The sequence below is a fragment of the Arachis duranensis genome, chromosome 4 (assembly GCF_000817695.3).
Source record: "Arachis duranensis cultivar V14167 chromosome 4, aradu.V14167.gnm2.J7QH, whole genome shotgun sequence".
Lineage (NCBI taxonomy): Eukaryota > Viridiplantae > Streptophyta > Magnoliopsida > Fabales > Fabaceae > Arachis > Arachis duranensis.
The window spans coordinates 40,630,807-40,650,678 of record NC_029775.3 but is presented as its reverse complement, the minus strand read 5'-3'; the positions used below and the strand labels follow the sequence as shown (position 1 = coordinate 40,650,678).

Here is a 19,872-nt window from a genome sequence, read left to right as displayed (position 1 = left end):
TTTTTGGTATACTATAGCTACTGTATATAAGCGTAGCCTTAGGTCTCATTTTTTTTTCTATACTATAGCTACTGTACATATAAGGGTAGCCTTTGGTCTTTTTTTTCTTCTGTATATATATATATATAATTATCTAATAATTATTAATACAACATAATAGTTAATATGATTACATGTATAAATGAATTGAATATTACAAAATAAAAATAAAAACATAATTATACAAAATAATTTCTTTATATAATAAAAATTGTCTCAAACCAAAATATATTTATAACATTGATCCAAAAGTACTAGAATGAAATTAACTGTAAAAATTCATACAACTCAAATTAAAGTAAGCATAGCCATATCAAAACCATAATATCACTTGGCCAATAAAGGTATCTTCTAATAAAAATCATTAGTCAACCATACATGTAAAGATCCTAAATAGCACTCTATCTTAGCCAAAAAACCACAATAATAGTCAGCTTACTCTTCATTGCTTAATCTTCATTGTTATCCTGCATAATTATATAGATAAGTAGTTAAAAAAATATTCATAATGACATTCGTAATTATAAAAATTAAATGGAACACGTAGTCATAGTAAGCCAAGAAAGCATATATACTAAAAAAATAACATGGTCACGGCAGAAAAGGAGAATTCAAGGAATTATGTATTATCTTGTTTCATTCAAACTATGAAAATCTACCGGTGTTTCTTCCTTCCATTTCATTTAACACAATCCTGATATGTCCCTATAGCATTTTTCATGCACTAATTAACCAGACTTTCACACTTAAATTAGATATAGGGACAAATTCATATGTACCAAGTGCACAAAATCAAAGATACAACCACCAGAATTACACAAACAAATTTCAGCCATAGCAATACAACTTTAGTGTTAATAAAGCCAACAAACATTTTCAGCCATAGCAATTAATGTAAATGCAAGTAAAAACTATGGAATAAGGAATAGATAAGGACATACCACATCTAAGTTCGGAAAATGTGTTGATCCATGGCCGCTATTCGCATCAATAGGAGATTGTTGGGCGTCTTGTAATAAAGCTTTTAGTTCTTCTGGCCTCATTCCAGGTTCCGATCGCTGCAGTAATAACTTGATCATATTTCGCAACCCATGAATCTCTTCGTCTTGTTTTTGCTGTTTGGCCTCTTGTTTTTGCTGTGGTTTTTATTCACAAACAGTTAGGGAGAAAGGTCTTTTTAACCAATGATAAATGAATAATGCATAATAGTTCTCTTAATGTAACCAATATCATGGATTATATCTGTGGTGCAAGTTGAGCATCCAAACAAAATGAGTGTCTCAAGTAAAAAAAGAAAAAGAGGTTGCTGAGTTTCACGGACTAGTTTAAGCATGTTATATCAATATTATATATATACATAGCTCATGATATTCATAACTAGTGTACCCTTGTTTGGCTATTCCATAATGGGAATGGCTCTTTCGGAAAATAGAGCACCCAAGGTCTCTGTTTTGCTCTCTTTCGTGGCTCTGTTCTTCAGCTCCAGTGGAGTTGGGGCACAGAATTCTCCAGTGTTCGCCTGCAATGTGGCCAAGAACCCTGCATTGGATTTAGAGTATGTCTATTTAATTTGTTTTAGATGTCATCAATAAGTGTAATCAATAACTTATTAATCGACCTATCTAGCTCCTTTGTTAAAAGTTAAATTTTTATAGATATTAAGGGAAGCAAAGAAGAGGTCTATTTAGATGTCTATTTTTATATCTATTTGACACAGAATTTTGTCAAATAGTTCCTTGTTTCCATCAAACAAGTATTTCAGATAAAGGGAAGCAAAGAAGAGGTGGAAATGCTAGCCGACCAATTCATGAATTGAATTTGGCCGTAATAAAGTAGGTGTAAAGTCAAAATGTGCCAAATTCAGTTCACAATTGGAAATTGATACCATAAAGATTTTAGAAAAATTTGACAGCATTCCGGTAGTAAATTGAGCATTCCCAAATTAAAATAGTAGCAAACAACAATTCATATGAATTTAGAGAAATTCAAACAGATACAGCGAACAGTAAATTCATATGATTCAGATAACATTAAGCTAGAGTAGCAGAGCAGCAATATACAACTCATATGAGTTCAAAACACTTCAGACAAAGCAGCAACTATAATTTCATATGAGCTGATATGCATATTCAAATAGGGGCAGCAAGCGCAGTCAAACAAATTAACTTTCCTATGAACCCATATACACTTAAACTCACAAAAACCATACACATAGCTTCATAGGAATTCAAAAAGTGAGCTAAAATTTAGCAAGAGCAAAAATACAGCACTACGATAGCAGAAAGGGATAAAAATAATGGACTCAATCAATATTTCTTTATTGAATTCAACCTACAATGATCATTTCTAAACAACAACTATTATGCTTGCAGTAGCATTAATTCAATGAATTACTCATAACTGACTCCAACCATGAAGTGCAAATAGGAATAAAGCTTCAGCAGCAATCACAGTTTAAACTCACACATTGAGCATATACCACATTCAGAAATTGATGTAACTGGTACAAGAATGCAAGCAGCATTGATAGCACAAACTCCAAAATTCATCAAAGTTATCATGATCCAGGGTAACATTCAGAGAGAAAAATGCAATCCCTTCCACTTACAAGCAGCATGGGTCTAAGAAATTACATATGACAGAATCCAACCATGGAATTCGAATTAAAATAAGAACTCAGCAGCAATTTCAGATTAACCAAACCAGTAGCAAAACTTAGAATAGCATAGGGCACTCATTAACAGCAACAGATTTAACCAATTTCAGATGCTAAATTAACTAATACTAAAGCAGCATGAGTTAAAAAAAACCTAAATCCACTACAACCCAATTAACTACCTAACCACCTAATTCAACTAAGCTAATCCAATCAAACATCAATCTAATCAGCTAACACTAACATGAAAATTAGGTAAAGGAAATTTAAAAACAGAAGCAGAAGTTGAAACAGGTGGAACATGAAACCTGGGGAGAAGCAGAACAGAGATGGGCAGATGAAACGCTGGTTCTTTTTAGCATCGTCTTGGAAAAATATTGAAAATAACCGGTGGGTGACAAATTGATTATATTTAGGAAAAGGGATTTATGCATCTAATATGTAATATAGAGATAACACTATAGTAGGACTAAGCATAAATGACGTTTTTTCTCTAACTATAAAGTTATTGGCAACAATATTCATGGCCTATTAATTTGTGAAAAGTTGAGGGTTTGAGTGGGGTTAATTTCTTTCCAAAACCAAGCCTTCTTTGCGGAGAAAATTTTGTCACAAATTTTGGATAATATAGATACAGTTGAAGTACTCTACAACTTGACTTATTTTCTCTCCAGATTAGACCACATTAGCTAAGTATTTTGAGCTCTTTTAATGGTTATGTGCAGACAAAGTCAATAAATTCAGTAGTTAGAAGGTTTTCTACAAGGTATGTTGTGCAGCAGAATTACCCAGGAGATTGCAAAAGACTATTTATCAGTCCTGTTAGACATATAACTAATAAAAGCATGAACTCTGAGGAAAAAGCTGCAAATTATACCTTATCCAAAAACAGATCCTTGCAGGACAACGAAATTGACGAATTAAGAAATTCTTCTAAGCATGTATATGTGAGTTTTCAATTCAATTTACAATTCAGCTCACTTTTCTTCTTCCTCTTCTACTTCTTCTCTACTCCTTGTCTTCTTTTCATTCTTTACATTCTTCACACCATTTCTATTTCTGGCTAACCAAGAAACCGTTCAAACTGTAAGAACTCTGTTAGAAACAAGAAGCTGAAAACAGAGAAACGAAAGCCAACTTATTCATTTAGAAATCACAGAAACAAAAGCTTATTAACGCTGCATTTGGATTCAGTCTCAGAAACAAAAATACAGAGAAAATAGACAAGCTATATATTGAATCACAGTTCACAAACCCTAAAATACCACACATCTTCATCAATAACAGCATGCATTTTATCAAATTACAGTTCACAGACCCATATTTCAGAGATTAAAAGCCCCAAATTAAAACCCCTAAAATAGGAACCCTAAGCCACTGATCAATTTCAGAAGCAAATAGAAATCAATACATACCTATTCAATGATGTGAGCACAGCGAAGACGATGATGAGAAGCATGGAGATGATGATGGTGAGAGCGGCGCAGCGACGATGGTGACGGTCGCACACCGACAATGGTGAGGGCCGCACAGCGACGATCAGTGCAAGCGATGGCGAAGAGGAGATGACAACGGTCACTGTGGAGAGTAAAGTAGGTGAGTCGTGAGTGGGAGGCGATGACTCTCAACGGCGACAGTGAGAGGGTTTCCGCTTGTAGTGAGGCGGTCAATGGCGAGACTGAGAGGGTGAATGGCGAGACCGAGAGTGAGAGGGTCAATGGCGAGCGTGAGTGGGGGGCGACGATGGTGAGCTATCGAGACCGAGAGTGAGAGGGTGCTATGGAGGGTTTGTTGCTCGAGGATGAAGGTGACTCAGACTCAGAAGTTTAATTTGCTTAGTTTTAATTTACTAAGTGTTAAGGTCTTTCAGGAAAAACAAGGAAAAAAATTACTAAGTGTTAAAGTTTTTGGCTCTAGAGACATTAGGCATCACTTTTGAAACACACCCAAAACTTAACAAATAGGCTATCCTTTAAAAGCGTCTCCTTTGATATGAAAAGTGAACCTATAGATATCAACCTACGGCTACGCTTTTTAAGTGATATCTTTAATACCTAAGGCTACACTTTTTAAATGATGCTGCATTTGTGTATCCTTTTCTCTTATAAAAAGGCAACACAGAGAAAAGCGTAGCCTATTCTATGAATAGGCTACGCTTTTCAAATGTAGCCTAAAAAAAGTGTGGCTGAATGGGTATTTTTCTTGTAGTGTACTTCTAAAAACTAAAATTGTGAATTATGAATGTATGATGGTGAATTCATGGATTCCCCCACTTTATAGCCTCTAATCTGTGTTTTCTGGGTCGAGAACTGGGCCAGAAACAGCCCAGAAATCGCTGATTGCGAATTCCGTCACGCTGATTTTTGTCACTACGATACGTCCGCGTGAAGCACACGTTCACGTCGCCTAGCTCTATGGACACTATATCAAATTATATATTATTTTGAAGCCCCAAACATTAGCTTTCCAACGCTATTGAAACCGCATCATTTGGACCTCTGTAGCTCACGTTATGACCATTTGAGTGCGAAGAGGTCATGGTTGACAGCTTTGCAGTTCCTTCAATTTTTTTATTCCTTCCACTTTTGCATGCTTCCTTTCCCTCCTCTAAGCCATTCCTGCCCTGTAATCTCTGAAATCACTTAACGCACATATCACGACATCGAATAGTAATAAGAGAGGATTAAAATTAGCAAATATAAGGCCAAAGAAGCATAGTTTCAATCATAGCATAAAATCAGGAAGGAAAAATGTAAACTCATGCAAATTATATGAATAAGTGTGTAAAGAATTGATAAAAACCACTCAATTGAGCACAAGATAAACCATAAAATAGTGCTTTATTAATCTCCCCACACTTAAACATTAGCATATCCTCATGCTAAGCCCAAGAGAAGCTATAAAGGAGTGAAGAGGAATGGTAAAATGTATGAAATGCAACCTATCTATATGAATGCAACTAAATGTGAAATGCTTCTACCTACTTAGTTAAAAATAAATAAGTTCTCCACGACAAACATAAATCAAATTCCACTAATTCAAACCATACAGTAAAAAGAAGTAAACTTGTAAGAAGATAGCTCATGAAAGCAGGGAATATAGAATCAAGCATTGAACCCTCACTGGTAGTGTATATCACTCTAGTCTCTCAAGTGTATAGGGTAATTCACTCTACTCTTCTCTAATCATGCTTTCTAAACTTTGTTCTTCATCTAACCAATCAACAAATATTTAGTATACCAATGCAAACATCATGAGGTCTTTTTAGGGTTGTAATGGGCTAAGGTAAGGGTGAGGGTATATGTATGGCCAAGTGAGCTATAATATGAATCTTTGACTAACCTAAGCTCTCACCTATACACACATTCTATATACTTTTAAATTCAATCCTAGCTACCCAAAATTCCCACTTTTGCATTACACACTCATGCATTAACCTTTATTTTAATTTTATCACATATGCATTGATATTTTTTATTAACTTAACCTTGCATTGGGGTAATTTTGTCCCCTTATTTATTAACTTATTTATTGAATATTTTTGGATTTTTTTTACTTGAAAATAAACATAACATATCAATGCACATGGATTTTTTTTCTGGTCTCACATGAGTAGGTACCCGAATTCCTAATATTTTATCAAAGTAAAAACATAACACATTCCCTTATTAACCCATATTTCCACAGTTTCCCCACACTTAGTTGATACACAATCTCTATCTTAAGCTAACGAAAGATTCAATTGGGGTAATTAATTATTTTTCTGCTTAAGGCTAGTGATGTGGTAAAATATAGAATAAATGGGATTAAAAGGCTTAAAGTGGCTAACAAGGGTGACATAAAAGGGTAGGCTTATTTGGGAGAAGTGAGCTAAAACAAGTAATGGCCTCAATCATATGCAAGCATGTAAATACACAAAATAGTGGACATATAGAATGGAACAAAGCAAAGATTACAATCATAGGGAAGAAAACACACAAGAATAAAATTCATGGTTTAAATAGTGTAACCATGTAATTAGGCTCAAAATCTTACGGGTTGTGTGTTCCTAGCTTTTTAAACTATGTTCCAAATACAACTTCAAACAAATTTAACAAAAAATTTTCAATTTAAATTAGTGAAATACTATAAAAATTTCTTGAAAAAGAAAATATTACTTCAACCAAGTAGTAACTAAATGCATAAAATCAAACAAACATGCAATCAAATATGCAAATGCAACAATGAACAAACAAAGAAAATAGAATATTGGTGTTGAAAAGAAGGTAACTAACCCCTGGAAGTTGGTATCGACCTCCCCACACTTAAAGATTGCACCGTCCTCGGTGCATGCAGAGATGTACAAGTGGACGGGTGGTTCCGCAGCTAGTGCTCTTTTTGTTCCTTTCCTTGCTGATGGTTTGGGAGTAGCTTTCTCTTTTCCTATCTTGGTGGCCATCCTAAAAAGGAAAAAAAAAAGTACATGTAAAGCTAAGGGTTCGAGCAAGGGAGAGGATAGTATAGGTGATAATCAATGCACGGTAAAGAGGGATGTCATTAACACATGGTCATGACTTCATGTGAAAAGTTCATCAATGGAAATATAGCGAATGCATGTAATGACAATTAAATGCAAGATATTTAATGGCATGCTGGCAAAGACATGAGTAGCATAGATCAAGCACTAAATGTCCAAGTTAGATTATCATCTCTTTCAAACTAACAATCTGTTTGTATTGACAATTATATTTTAATTAATAAAATATAAAAGGTGTTTTGTGAAAAACAGGCATTAAAGTAATAGGATAACAAAAAAGTAGTATGTGATGCCATACGGGTTTTTTCACAAACACTTAGCATGCATGGTAAATAAGTTATTGAAAGTATTAAATTGAACATGCAAGCAACCCTATAAAAAGTAATATATAATTGTCAAACAATTCCTTAATAATCCACAAGCAAAATATAGAAAATAATGACCCAAATAAATTTCCAACACCAATTAAAAGAAAAAGAAAACATAGATAGTGAAAGTAAAAAGAAAAAGAAGAAGAAAAAATAAAAATAAGAATAAAAATAGAAAAGTAAAGAGGGAAGAAGAAAAGAAAAACCTTGATAATGGTGGTGAAAAAGAGGAAGTAGAAAGTGAGAAAGAAGGAAGAATGAAGAAGGGAGAAGAAAGAAATAAGAATGGATAAGAAAAATTAGGATTTGGGAAAGAAAAGATAAGATATTTGGCTAATCTGGATAAGCTGTGCACCGCATGTGACGCAGACACGTGAGTGACGCGGTCGCATGGTGTACGGTGTTTTCAAGTGAGGCAAACGCGTGGGCCATGCGGTTGCGTGAGTTGATTTGTGCTATTGGCGCGAGTGCAGCCTCGCATACGCGCAACTCTCTGTTTCAAACTCATTTTGCCAAAAATCTGGGTGACGCGTTTGCATGGATGACGCGATCGCGTGAATGGCCATTTTCGAAAAATGATGTGGACGCGTGAGGCACGCGTTCGCGTGGTAGGGCTTGTGCTTCTAGCACGAGTCCAGCCATACTCCATCATAACTCTCTGCCATGCACCCATTTACGTCGATTTTACAGACCACGCGTTTGCGTGGGTGACGCGGACGCGTAGGGAGGCTATTTCGCAAACGACGCGAACGCGACAACGACATGGTCGCGTGGGCGTATTTGTGCCTGAGGCACGCCTCCAGCCACGCTTTCGCATGACTTTCTGTTCTCTTTTCTTTTTTTCCTAATGCACTTGTGACACGGACGCGTCAGCAACGCTTACGCGTCACGTGCGGTTTTTTTATTTTATATGCAAAATGCAGAATGCTAATGCAGATGCTGACATGATGAATGAACACTAATAAAAATAAGATAAAATAAAACTGAGAAGAAAACAAAGTAAAATAAAACTAAGACTGAAAAAAGAACAATTATACCATGGTGGGTTGTCTCCCACCTAGCACTTTTAGTTAAAGTCCTTAAGTTGGACATTTGGTGAACTCCTTGTCATGGTGGCTTGTGGTTGTACTGATCCCTGAATCCCCACCAATGTTTGTAATTCTAGTGGCCTTCGGGATCCCAAACTAGGCGCAGAAAGCCTTCAAGCAAGTTGAAGCGAGTGACAAGGCCCCAAGAGTGTTGATTGTTGGAATGAATTCTGGGGTCCCAAACCTTGCTTTTGCACCCGTTTTTGTGTAGATCATCATGATTCCATCCGGGTTGCACGCAATTGAAATTCTCACTAAGGCATCCAAACAGCTTCCTAGACCCATTCAATTGAGCTTTACACCAACCTTTGCATTTCAACTTGGAACATACAACCATGTTGAACCTTGCTTGACAACTCCAACCACTAACCATTTTCCTCTTGCTCTTAATGCCACAAAGAGCTCTAAGTTGACCATCAATCTCTAGAAGCCCATATTCAAGTGGGAAAGTAAAGGTTAAGGATAGGAATTTTACCCACTTGAATGTTGTATTGGACGGTAATGGCTTTGGGAGAGGTGTTTCTAATGATCTTGCAAGCTCCATTCCCTTGTGCTCTTCTTTGACAACTTCCACCTCCTTGTAAGCTTCTTCAATTTCAACTTCTTCCTCTTGGAAGCTTTCTTCCAATTTAATCTCCTCTTCACTACTTTCCAAGGGCATGGGAGGTTGTGCTTCTTCTTCTTGAATCTCCATCTCTTGATCAACCACTTCCAAGTCTTTAACCATGACATGCCTTGGAGGTTGTACACCCTCCTCAACATCAAATGCAACCGTCTTGGAAGGAGGCTCTATGACTTGACTTTCCCATGGGGGTTCAGCATCTCCCAAGTCTTCAACCACTTCTTCCTCTTCAATAATTACTGCTTTGTCCAGTTGTTTTAATATAAAATCATACTCATCCTTGATGATTTTCTTTCCATGACAACTTCTTTCAACAATTCTTTCATCTTCAAGGGTCTCTCCTATCTCCATATTTTGGGCCTCCTCTTGCTCTAAGACAAAATCAGACTCCTCCTTGATGTCTTCCTTCATTAATTCTTCAACCACTCCTTCGACTTCAAAGGTCTCTACTACCTTCACCTTTAGGGCCTCCTCTAGCTCCTTATGAAGTATGAATTCACGAAGATGATCCATACTCTCTTGTTCTATGTCAATAGCATAACTGGGATAATCTTGCTTTTGGATTGATGGATGTGGGTGCTCTTCCATAGAGGGTGGTAATGGGATGGAAAGATCATTATGTGATTGAAAAGAAAGTGCACTAGAGCTTGAGGATTAAATATTGGAGGTAGAGGGTGGTCCAATTTGGGCGACGAGAGCTTGTATAGCAGAGTTTAGATCGGTAAGTGCTTTCTCCATGGGTGTTTGCCTTTGGTGCATAACTCTAAGAATGCTGGTATCCAATGGAGGTTGGGGTGGATAGGAGGGTTCATTACTTGGGAGGAAGGGTGCATGATAGGAACGTGGTTCATCTTGATAAGGATATGAAGATGGTTCATCTTGATAGGGATACGGAGGTGGTATATATTGAGGTGGTAGTTCTTGGGAATAATTGGGTTGGAATTGGGGTGGTTCTATGTATGGTTCGTTTGGCTCATAGTGTGGTTGGTATGGTGGATATGGATTAGGGTCATATGGGGGTGTTTGGTGGTAAGGGGCTTGTAAGTATGGTGGTTCAAAGCTATGTTGAGGAGGGGGTTCATAGGCATATGGTGGTGGTTGTTGATAATCAAAAGAGTGCTCACCATAGCCGTCATCTTGGTATGCCTCTTGGAAGGGCTCTTGGTTATAGTATGTTGGTGGAGATTGTTGCCAAGAGGGTTGATCAAATCCGTGTGGCTCTTCCCATCTTTGGTTATCCCATCCTTGATGCATGTTCTCATTTTAATCTCCTCTCCCTGCAACATAATTGTAACCAGACTCATAGCCAAAGTTGTGAGAGTTCATGGTAGCTAAAGGAAATAAAAACTAATAAAAATTAATGAAAATAAACTCCTAAAACTAGAAATACTAACAACAAAAAATTTGAAAAAGGTTTAAATTTTGAAAAGGTTTGATTTTAAAAATTTTAAATTTAAATTTTGAAATTTGAATTTTGAATTTTGGAATTTAAATATTGAAATTTGAAATTTTGATTTTGAAATAAGATAAGATGAGATTTTGAAAAAGATATGATTTTTGAAAAAAGATTTGAATTTTGAAATTTAAAACTAAGATAAGATAAGATAAAAATTTTAAAATAAAAATCTGAATTGTTTTATTTATGTAATTTTCAAAAAATTCAGTTAAAATAAAGAGAAAAGATATTTTTTTAATTTAATGAGGAAAGAGAAAAAAAATAATAAAATGACACCAAACTTAGAATTTTTAGATCAAAGCGAAAAAAACAAACAAGAAAAATATTTACAATAACCAATAATAAGGCACATGTTTGCAATTTCCTGGCAACGGTGCCATATTGACGAACAGAATTCCTACGCGGTCTAAAATTTTCACAAAATAAATCCTCGTTGCAAGTATAGCTTCTAAACCGGCAAGGAATTCCTTTCATGAAAAAGTTTTGTTTGGCACTTAAGCAAACCCAATAAAAATAATAACCGAAGTATTCAAACCTCGGGTTGTCTATCAAGGAGTTGCAGGGAAGTATGATTTATTATTGGTTATGGAAAAAGATATATTTTATTTTGGGTTTTTGAAATAAGGAACAAGTAATTTAAATGACAAGAAAAATAAATTAATAATTAAGAAAAACTCTGGACAAGGTATAAGAAATTGAAGTCCTATCCTAGTTATCCTTATCAGATGTGATGAGAATTGGACTCTGCTCCCACTTTAGTTAGCCCTTACTAAATAAAGGAAAGTCAAGCGGACTAATTAATTTGATCCTCAAGTCCTAGTCAATTCCTGTGGAAAGACTAAAGTCAACCATATCATCTGGACCTCTGTAGCTCAAGTTATGACAGTTTGAGTGCGAAGAGGTCAGGGCTGATAGCTTTGCAGTTCCTTTAATTTCTTTTATTCCTTCCACTTTTGCATGCTTCCTTTCCCTCCTCTAAGCCATTCCTGCACTGTAATCTCTGAAATCACTTAATGCACATATCACGACATTGAATAGTAATAAGAGAGGATTAATATTAGCAAATATAAGGCCAAAGAAGCATGGTTTTAATCATAGCACAAAATCAGGAAGGAAAAATGTAAACTCATGCAAATTATATGAATAAGTGTGTAAAGAATTGATAAAAACCACTCAATTGAGCACAAGATAAACCATAAAATAGTGGTTTATCATTCTTCCTCCAAAGGCATTGTACCAAATATCTTGGTATTCAGCTTTATGAGAGCTCCTAGGTACCGAGCAACTTGCTCTTCCCTAGTGTCTTCATCCTCATCAGAGGATGAGTGTTCATCAGAACTTATACATTGCAGAAGTGTGTGCAAAGGAACCTCTATGGTCTCTATATGAGCCTTGGCTTCCTTTAGTTCTTGGATATGGATTTCTTGAGTGGGTATTGAGCACTCAGAGGGTGTGCCTTTACTGGCATTCAACGGTAGCTCTGATGGCTCTTTGGGCATTGAATGCCAGTTCCCTTACCATTTTGGGCATTGAATGCCCAGCAGGGATGTTCTGGCTGGCATTCAACGCCAGCTTCCCTATCTAGTTGGGCATTAAACGCCCAGTGAGGGCTTCCTCATTAGCATTCAGCACCAGGCTCTCAGCCATTTTGGGCATTAAACGCCCAGTGAGATATTCCTCACTGGCGTTCAATTCCTTCCCAGTCTCTCCAAATTCGGCCTCAGCCTCAGTGGTGATGGCTTTGCACTCTTCTCTTGGGTTTACTTCAGTGTTACTAGGAAGAGTGTCAAGAGGAGTCTTAGGGAGCCTCTTGCTCAGTTGACCAATTTGTATCTCCAAGTTTCTAATGGAGGATCTTGTTTCAGTTATGGAACTATGAGTGGTCTTAGAGAGACTGGAGACCAGAGCGACTAAGTCAGAAAGGCTCTGCTTAGGGGTCTCCATATTCCCTTGAAAAGATGGGAATGGTGGCCTGTAGTTGAACCTATTCCGGTTTCTTCCACCTTGATTGTTATTGAAGCCTTGTTGATGCTTCTGTTGATCCTTCCATGAGAGGTTAAGATGATTAGGGGTGGAAACAGGCCAGGCCAGGCCAGGCTTTGCTCTTAACAGGCCTAGCCTGCAACCTATTATAGGCTCTTTATAAAGTACTATGCCTAACCTGTTATTTAGCCTGGCCTGGCCTGAAACCTGTTAAAAGGCCTGATAATTTTTTTTACAAAAATAAAAATATTATTTAAAAAAATTATTTTTTAAAAAAATAGTTATATGTAATATGGCATATATTTAATATTTATAAAAAATTTTAAACTTTTAACATATTTAAAATATACAAAACTATTTATAATAAAATATAATAAATTTAAAATATCTCATAATTTTATTAATAATAAATAATTATTTATATATTTAATTATATTTTAACAGGCCCAGGCAGGCCTGATAGGCCTATAAGGCTAATTAGTAAGCCTGGGCCTGGCCTATTAATATATTAAGGCTTTTAAAAGAACTTGGGCCTGTACCTATTTTATAGCAGGCCAGGCCAGGCCAAACACAGGCTAGGCTGCAGGCCCCTGGCAGGCTGCCTGGCCTTTTTCCACCGCCTGGCCTTTCTCCATGAAGGATTGTAGGTGTTTCCATATGGTTCTCCCATGTAATTCACCTCCTCCATAGTGGGTTGATCAGGATCATAAGGTTCTACTCCAGAAGAAGTTTCGTGAGTGCTGCCAGCTGCAGCTTGCATTCTAGTCAAATGTTGAGAGATCCTATTGACCTGCTGGGTCAAGATCTTATTATGAGGCAATATGGCATTCAGAGTATCAACTTCAAAAACTCCTTTCTTCTGAGCTACCCCATTGTTTACAGGATTTCTCTCAAAAGTGTACATGAATTGGTTGTTTGCAACCATCTCAATGAGTTCTCTAGCTTCTGCATGCATTTTCTTCAAGTGGAGTGATCCACTTGCAGAGCTGTCCAATGATATTTCGGACATCTCAGACAGACTATCATAGAAAACTCTTATGATAGACCATTCTGAGAGCATGTTAGGAGGACACCTCCTGATTAATTGCTTGTATCTTTCCCAAGCTTTATAGAGGGATTCACCTTCTCTTTGTCTAAAGGTTTGAACTTCCACTCTGATTTTGCTCATCCTTTGAGAGGGAAAGAATTTAGCCAGAAAAATATTAACTAGATTTTTCCAAGAGTCTAGGCTCTCTTTAGGTTGAGAATCCAGCCATATCTTAGCTTTGTCTCTTACAGCAAAGGGAAAGATCATAAGTTTGTAGACCTCAGGATCCACTCCATTGGTCTTAACAGTATCACAGATTTGCAAGAATTCAGCTAGGAACTGATGTGGATCTTCCAACGGAAGTCCAACTGATGTGGATCTTTCGTTGGAAGTCCACGGAACTTGCAGTTTTGTTGCAGAAGAGAGACTAACTGAGGTTTAAGCTCAAAGTTGTTAGCCCCAATGGCAGGTACAGAGATATTTCTGCCAAAAAAGTTAGAGGTAGGCATGGTAAAGTCACCAAGAACATTTCTTGCCTCTCCTTCATGTTCAGCCATGTCTTTTGTAACAACCCCATTTTTCAAGTACGTGAAATCTTTTCTGAAGGCACGGATTTCTCCGGAAGATCAATAAAGGGAACACCTCTTATATATCATAAAGTATCTCAATCCTCATTGTTATTATGTCATCTTTAAGCTAAAACCTTTTTGAGGCAAGCTCGATAACGCAGTGATGAAGAACCTAGTTTTTGAACTGTATCGGTTAGGAGTTTTGATTCTAGTTTTCGTAAATAGTCTCAATTTGATGAACCGGACTAGATTCATGAAAGAAGAGAGATAATAGTATAATATTATCATTACATTAGTATTAGAAGATGCTTGAATGATATTATAAGGTTACCTGGTCTGTTTTAGTTAAAAACAGGAAATCGGTTTAACCGGATTCACAGTTTACTGGTGCAGCTTAACACCAGCACTCTCTGATGATTTTAGCAATGCTAAGGCCTCATCACACATGATCTATTCTCATATTAAATATGTTACTAGTGTCTTTTTTGCTAGTAGCTCAGAAAAGAATTTTTAGAGATGTTTTTATAAGTGTTCTGTACATCTAGTTTTAGTAGTTATACACTTGAGAGAAAAGAGAGAAAACTTCATGAACACTTAATTTTCAAAGCTTGATTTCTTCTGAACTAAAACTCAAATCAAAACTCTGATTTCACCAAAATGATCCTCTCTTCTTCCTCTACATAACCATGTAACTTATCAAGGATGGAAATAAGGTGAAATGGCTGTTCCTTTCCCCTTTTAATTCGGTTTTCAAGGAAACATGCTTAAACATGTGTTTTCTTGATGTTCTTCCTTATGAATCATGCTTAACTTGACTTGAGGGCCAAGAAACGTTAATTTCCAGCAAGTCTAAGGTGAGATATCCCTTCCTAAGGTGCTGAGAGAGATTTGGTCAGTTGAGGGTTTGTGGATTTAAAATTGTTCTTGATGAGATTTAGGAGGAAAAAGTGCTTAAGGACCACCTGAAAGTATAACCAAATTTGGAGCAACAAAACCAGGTAGGGTTTGACGAATTTAATCTTGATTGATTGTGTTTGAGTTGTGTGATTATGATATGGTTTGGCTGTTCTTGAAGTTGATTGTTTATATGAGTAATTCTTGTTGAAATTTTGGTAAAAATTTGATGAAATTTGATGATATTCAAGCTATGAATGCATGTTCTTGTGGCTGCTTGAATTTTGAACCCTAACCTTTAAATTGGGGTTCAATTTATATTAAATTCATGTGGAAAAGATGGGGTTTTAGTGGCTGAGAATTTATTATGAATTTTGGTAAAAATCGGTTGTTGAAAAGATTGAAAAACGGGTGAAAACAAAGAAAGAATCTGAAGAATTTACGAAGAAAATGAAGAACACTTTGAGTGTGGTGAAGAACAATGAAGAACACCTTTTAGATCTTAGAAAGGGCAAGGAAGTAAATATTTTGGTGTTTGAGGGGTTATTTGGTAATTTCTGAAAGTTAGGGTGGTTAAAGTAGAAATATTAAAAGTTACGGATGGTAAAAAGTGAATTTTAAAGGTTAAAAGTTAAAGTGGGGTAATTTTCAAAAATTTAATGATAAAATATTAAAAAATAATAAAATATTAAATAATAATATTTAATTAAAAATAATATTTTAATAAAAATAATAAAATAATGCGAAAAAGGAAGTTTTCTGTAAAAGCTTTAGAAAGACAACTTTAAGCGCAGAATCTCATAATTACCTTAATAAAACACTTAGGGAGTGGTAATAACATGTTAGTGAGGCAAAGATAAAAGAAAGATAAAAAATTGGAGAAAAGATAAAAGTCGAAGAAAAACTTTGTAGTGTTTTAATGACAGAAACAGACAGAGGTTGGTAAACGAACTAGGGCAACATAGTTACTGCTTGAGTTGCGACTAGGGTTAGGTATTATATGAAAAGTTAAACTGTTTCAGTATAGACTTAATAAACCTATAGTTGGGACAGATTAACTATTCATACCAAAATTTACATAAGCTTTAAATACATACATTAAACAGAGAAATCAAAGCAGAGTAGAGAAACACAAAGAACATAGTAACCAGAGAAAAGTAAAGAGATACAGAGAATAGAGTAACTAAAGCAGAATAAAGGGATACAGAGAAAAGAGTAATCAGAGCAGAGTAAAAAGACAAGGAGAAAAGAGTAATATGATAAAGAGAAATGGTTTGAGCTAAGATGTTGTAAAAGTGAAAGATGTAAAGTTTGTATAGTATGATTGAACAGAGAAAGAAAGAGGTACTGCATAAGAATGTGAAAGTGATGATAAATAATGAGAATGATAATGAATGATGATAATGAGAATGATTATGTAAGAATATGCTACAGAGAGGCAGTCAGATAGATGGTGGTACGACCACTGAGAACACTTTCCTGGGATACCTTGCTATAATGCTTTGTTGTAAGACAGAGGATTATGTTTCCAAGTGGGTAGAGGCTATTGCCACTCCAACGAATGATAACAAGATGGTTATGAACTTCCTCAGGAAGAATATCTTCAGCCATTTTGGAGTCCCCCGAGCACTCATCAATGATGGAGGGAGTCATTTTTGTAACAGACCACTAGAAGCTCTCCTCCTACGATATGGGGTAAAACACAAGGTTGCCACACCTTACCATCCACAAACAAGTGGGCAAACTGAGATAAACAACAGAGAGCTAAAAAGGATTTTGGAAAAGACTGTGGGTGCATCAAGAAAGGATTGGGCAAAGAAACTTGATGATGCTCTTTGGGAATACCGTATAGCATTCAAAACACCAATTGGAATGTCCCCATATCAACTGGTGTATGGAAAAGCGTGTCATTTACCACTGGAGCTGGAACACAAAGCTCTCTGGGCTCTTAAGACACTAAATTTTGACAACATTGCCGCTGGTGCAAAGAGGATCTTGCAGCTGCAAGGGATGGAGGAATTTAGATCACAAGCCTATGAAAATGCCAAGATTTATAAAGAAAAGGCAAAGAGAAGACATGACCTGCATCTTGAACCCAGGAGTTTTGAAAAGGGGCAACAAGTACTCCTCTACAATTCCAAATTGAGACTGTTCCCAAGAAAACTCAAATCAAGGTGGTCCGGACCTTTTCTTGTCACAAAAGTCTCGCCATATGGACACATAGAAATCATGGATGAAGGATCAGAGAGGACTTTCACTGTAAACGGACAAAGGCTGAAGCATTATATGGGCAACATGGGGGAAAACCCCAGAGTAAAGTATCATCTCAAGTAATGGAGGAATCGTCGAGCTAGCGACGCTAAAAGAGCGCTCTGTAATGGAGGAAAACCCGAAGGTTGTATTGTTACTTAATTCCATGTACTGAGAATGTTAAAATTGGAAGTCCAAATGCACCTTTGATTAATAGCTACTCATTAGTTAGAACCCTTTCAATTCTGTTTTTAAGTCTCTCACAGCTTAGGTCTATGTTTGCTAGTTTGAATGTCACTACATCTTTTCCTTACTTAATTGTATGCTTGTCCTTTTTAATCAAATGAAAAGAGAATGAGTGTTTTATAAAGGACTAGAGTGGAGTTCATATTATGGAGTAAGTTCCTAAGTTTGTGGTGTAATCATAAGTTAGCTAAGTTGGTTCACCAACAAGGTGGGAAGACAACTATCTGTCTTGAATCCTATGCTTTGAACACACCCCATGAGACTAACTAAATAACAAGATCCTAATAAGAAAAAGGGAAAGAAAAGGGAAAGTGAAGAATAAAAGAAAAATAGCAAGAAAAGAGGCTAGGCACTAAGGGGTTGAGTCTTGATGGATGTGTCTGTGGTGTTCTTGTACCAAGGATCTGCTTGGATTACAAAGCTCTCAAGGGTGCTTTATCACCTGGTAACTTGGGTTAGCTAACCCGGGATTATCAGTTGAAAGTCCACTATCAAGAGCAATCTTTGCTACAGAACATTTAGTAGCCCAAAGAGGTGCTGGACACCAAGACCTCAAGGAAAGAAAATAAACAAACCATGTGCTTGTGGTGTGTATGTATGGGGGAGAGACTTGAGGAAGTAAGTCCTTAGGGGTGTTTCAACACTTAGCACCTTGAACCAACTGGTTCGAGAGTGTTGGCAGAAAGCTTATTCTAAAGAGTTGCCCCCTTACAGAGCACTTAGCCTAAGAACACAAATAAGCCCTGAAATGACAAACAAAAGGATCAATGAATAAAAGTCTCATGGGATGCAATCAAGTGAGTAGTTTAGGACATGATAAAGGTCTGAAAGCCAGTGAAGGAATGAACCTAAGTTGCTATGCATGAAACCACCATAAAACCAGGGACATAACTTCCACAAGAATGACTCATTTCTCTTGGAATTCCATTCATCATTCTCTTGTTCCAGTACTTGCTTAGGGACAAGCAAGCTTTAAGTTTGGTGTTGTGATGCCAAGGCATTTTGGCTAGTTTCACTAACCTTTCTTTACTGTTTTTAAGGTAGTTTCATGCATTTTCTTAAGAAATAAGCTAGTTTTGGGTAGATATTCACTTACAGCTGTTTCAAGTATACATTGTGCATTTTACATGATTTCATGAGAATTTTGCATGAATTATATGACAAATTGGATGATGCATGTCTCATGACTTGGATTAGAACTTTGATGCACTTTGCTGCTTGATTTCAGGACAAAGGAAGCAAAGAAGAACCACGTTAGCATTCATGTCAGTTCAACTAACGTGACCTCTAACGTGGAATGGGAGCTAGTTTGCAAAGTTAGTGAGAAAGGTAATCGCCAATAACGCCCTCGAAGCCATCACATCCCACGTTAAAAGTCACGTTAACTAAGTTAACGTGAACTCTAACGTGGAAGAATACAACAAGGCCAACGTTAGTGACACTCTCCTTTGTCACTAACGTTGGACCAAGCTCATAATTGGCCACGTTAGTTGCCACGTTAACTTAGTTAACGTGGACTCTAACGTTGGAAAGCAAAAAAGAAGCCAACGTTAGTGACATTCACCTTTGTCACTAACGTTGGCCAAGCCTCCATGAGCCACGTTAACTCCCACGTTAACTTAGTTAACGTGGAAGCTAACGTGGAGAGAGAAATTGATCGCCAACGTTAGTGACACTTACCTTTGTCACTAACGTTGGGTTGAACCACCAAGAGCCACATGAGCAACGTTAACTCCCACGTTAATGGTGCGCGAAATTGTGAACAATACTTTTCACAACTCTCATAATCCCCGGTCATGAACCCCAAAAACTTGGTGTTCAATACCATGGCATTACACAACTTCGCACAACTAACCAGCAAGTGCACTGGGTCGTCCAAGTAATAAACCTTACGCGAGTAAGGGTCGATCCCACGGAGATTGTTAGTATGAAGCAAGCTATGGTCATCTTGTAAATCTTAGTCAGGCAAACTCAAATGGATATGGTGATGAACGAAATAAACATAAAGATAAAGATAGAGGTACTTATGTAATTCATTGGTAGGAACTTCAGATAAGCGCATGAAGATGCCTTCCCTTCCGTCTCTCTGCTTTCCTACTGTCTTCATCCAATCCTTCTTACTCCTTTCCATGGCAAGCTCATGTAGGGTTTCACCATT

The 19,872-nt window shown here is 36.8% G+C and overlaps 1 long non-coding RNA gene and 1 other non-coding gene across 2 annotated transcripts; one reads left to right on the top strand and one right to left on the bottom strand.

The window, feature by feature from the left end:
• Positions 1-250: 250 nt before the first annotated feature.
• Positions 251-1,130, bottom strand: LOC127746780 (uncharacterized). The gene is made up of 2 exons (XR_008008525.1): positions 981-1,130; positions 251-506 (listed from the first exon to the last, which is right to left on the bottom strand). It is a non-coding gene; the product is annotated as an uncharacterized LOC127746780 (long non-coding RNA).
• A 12,651-nt stretch (positions 1,131-13,781) lies between these two features.
• LOC127746814 (small nucleolar RNA R71) lies at positions 13,782-13,890 on the top strand. The gene has a single exon (XR_008008626.1). It is a non-coding gene; the product is annotated as a small nucleolar RNA R71 (small nucleolar RNA).
• The last annotated feature ends 5,982 nt before the right edge of the window (positions 13,891-19,872 follow it).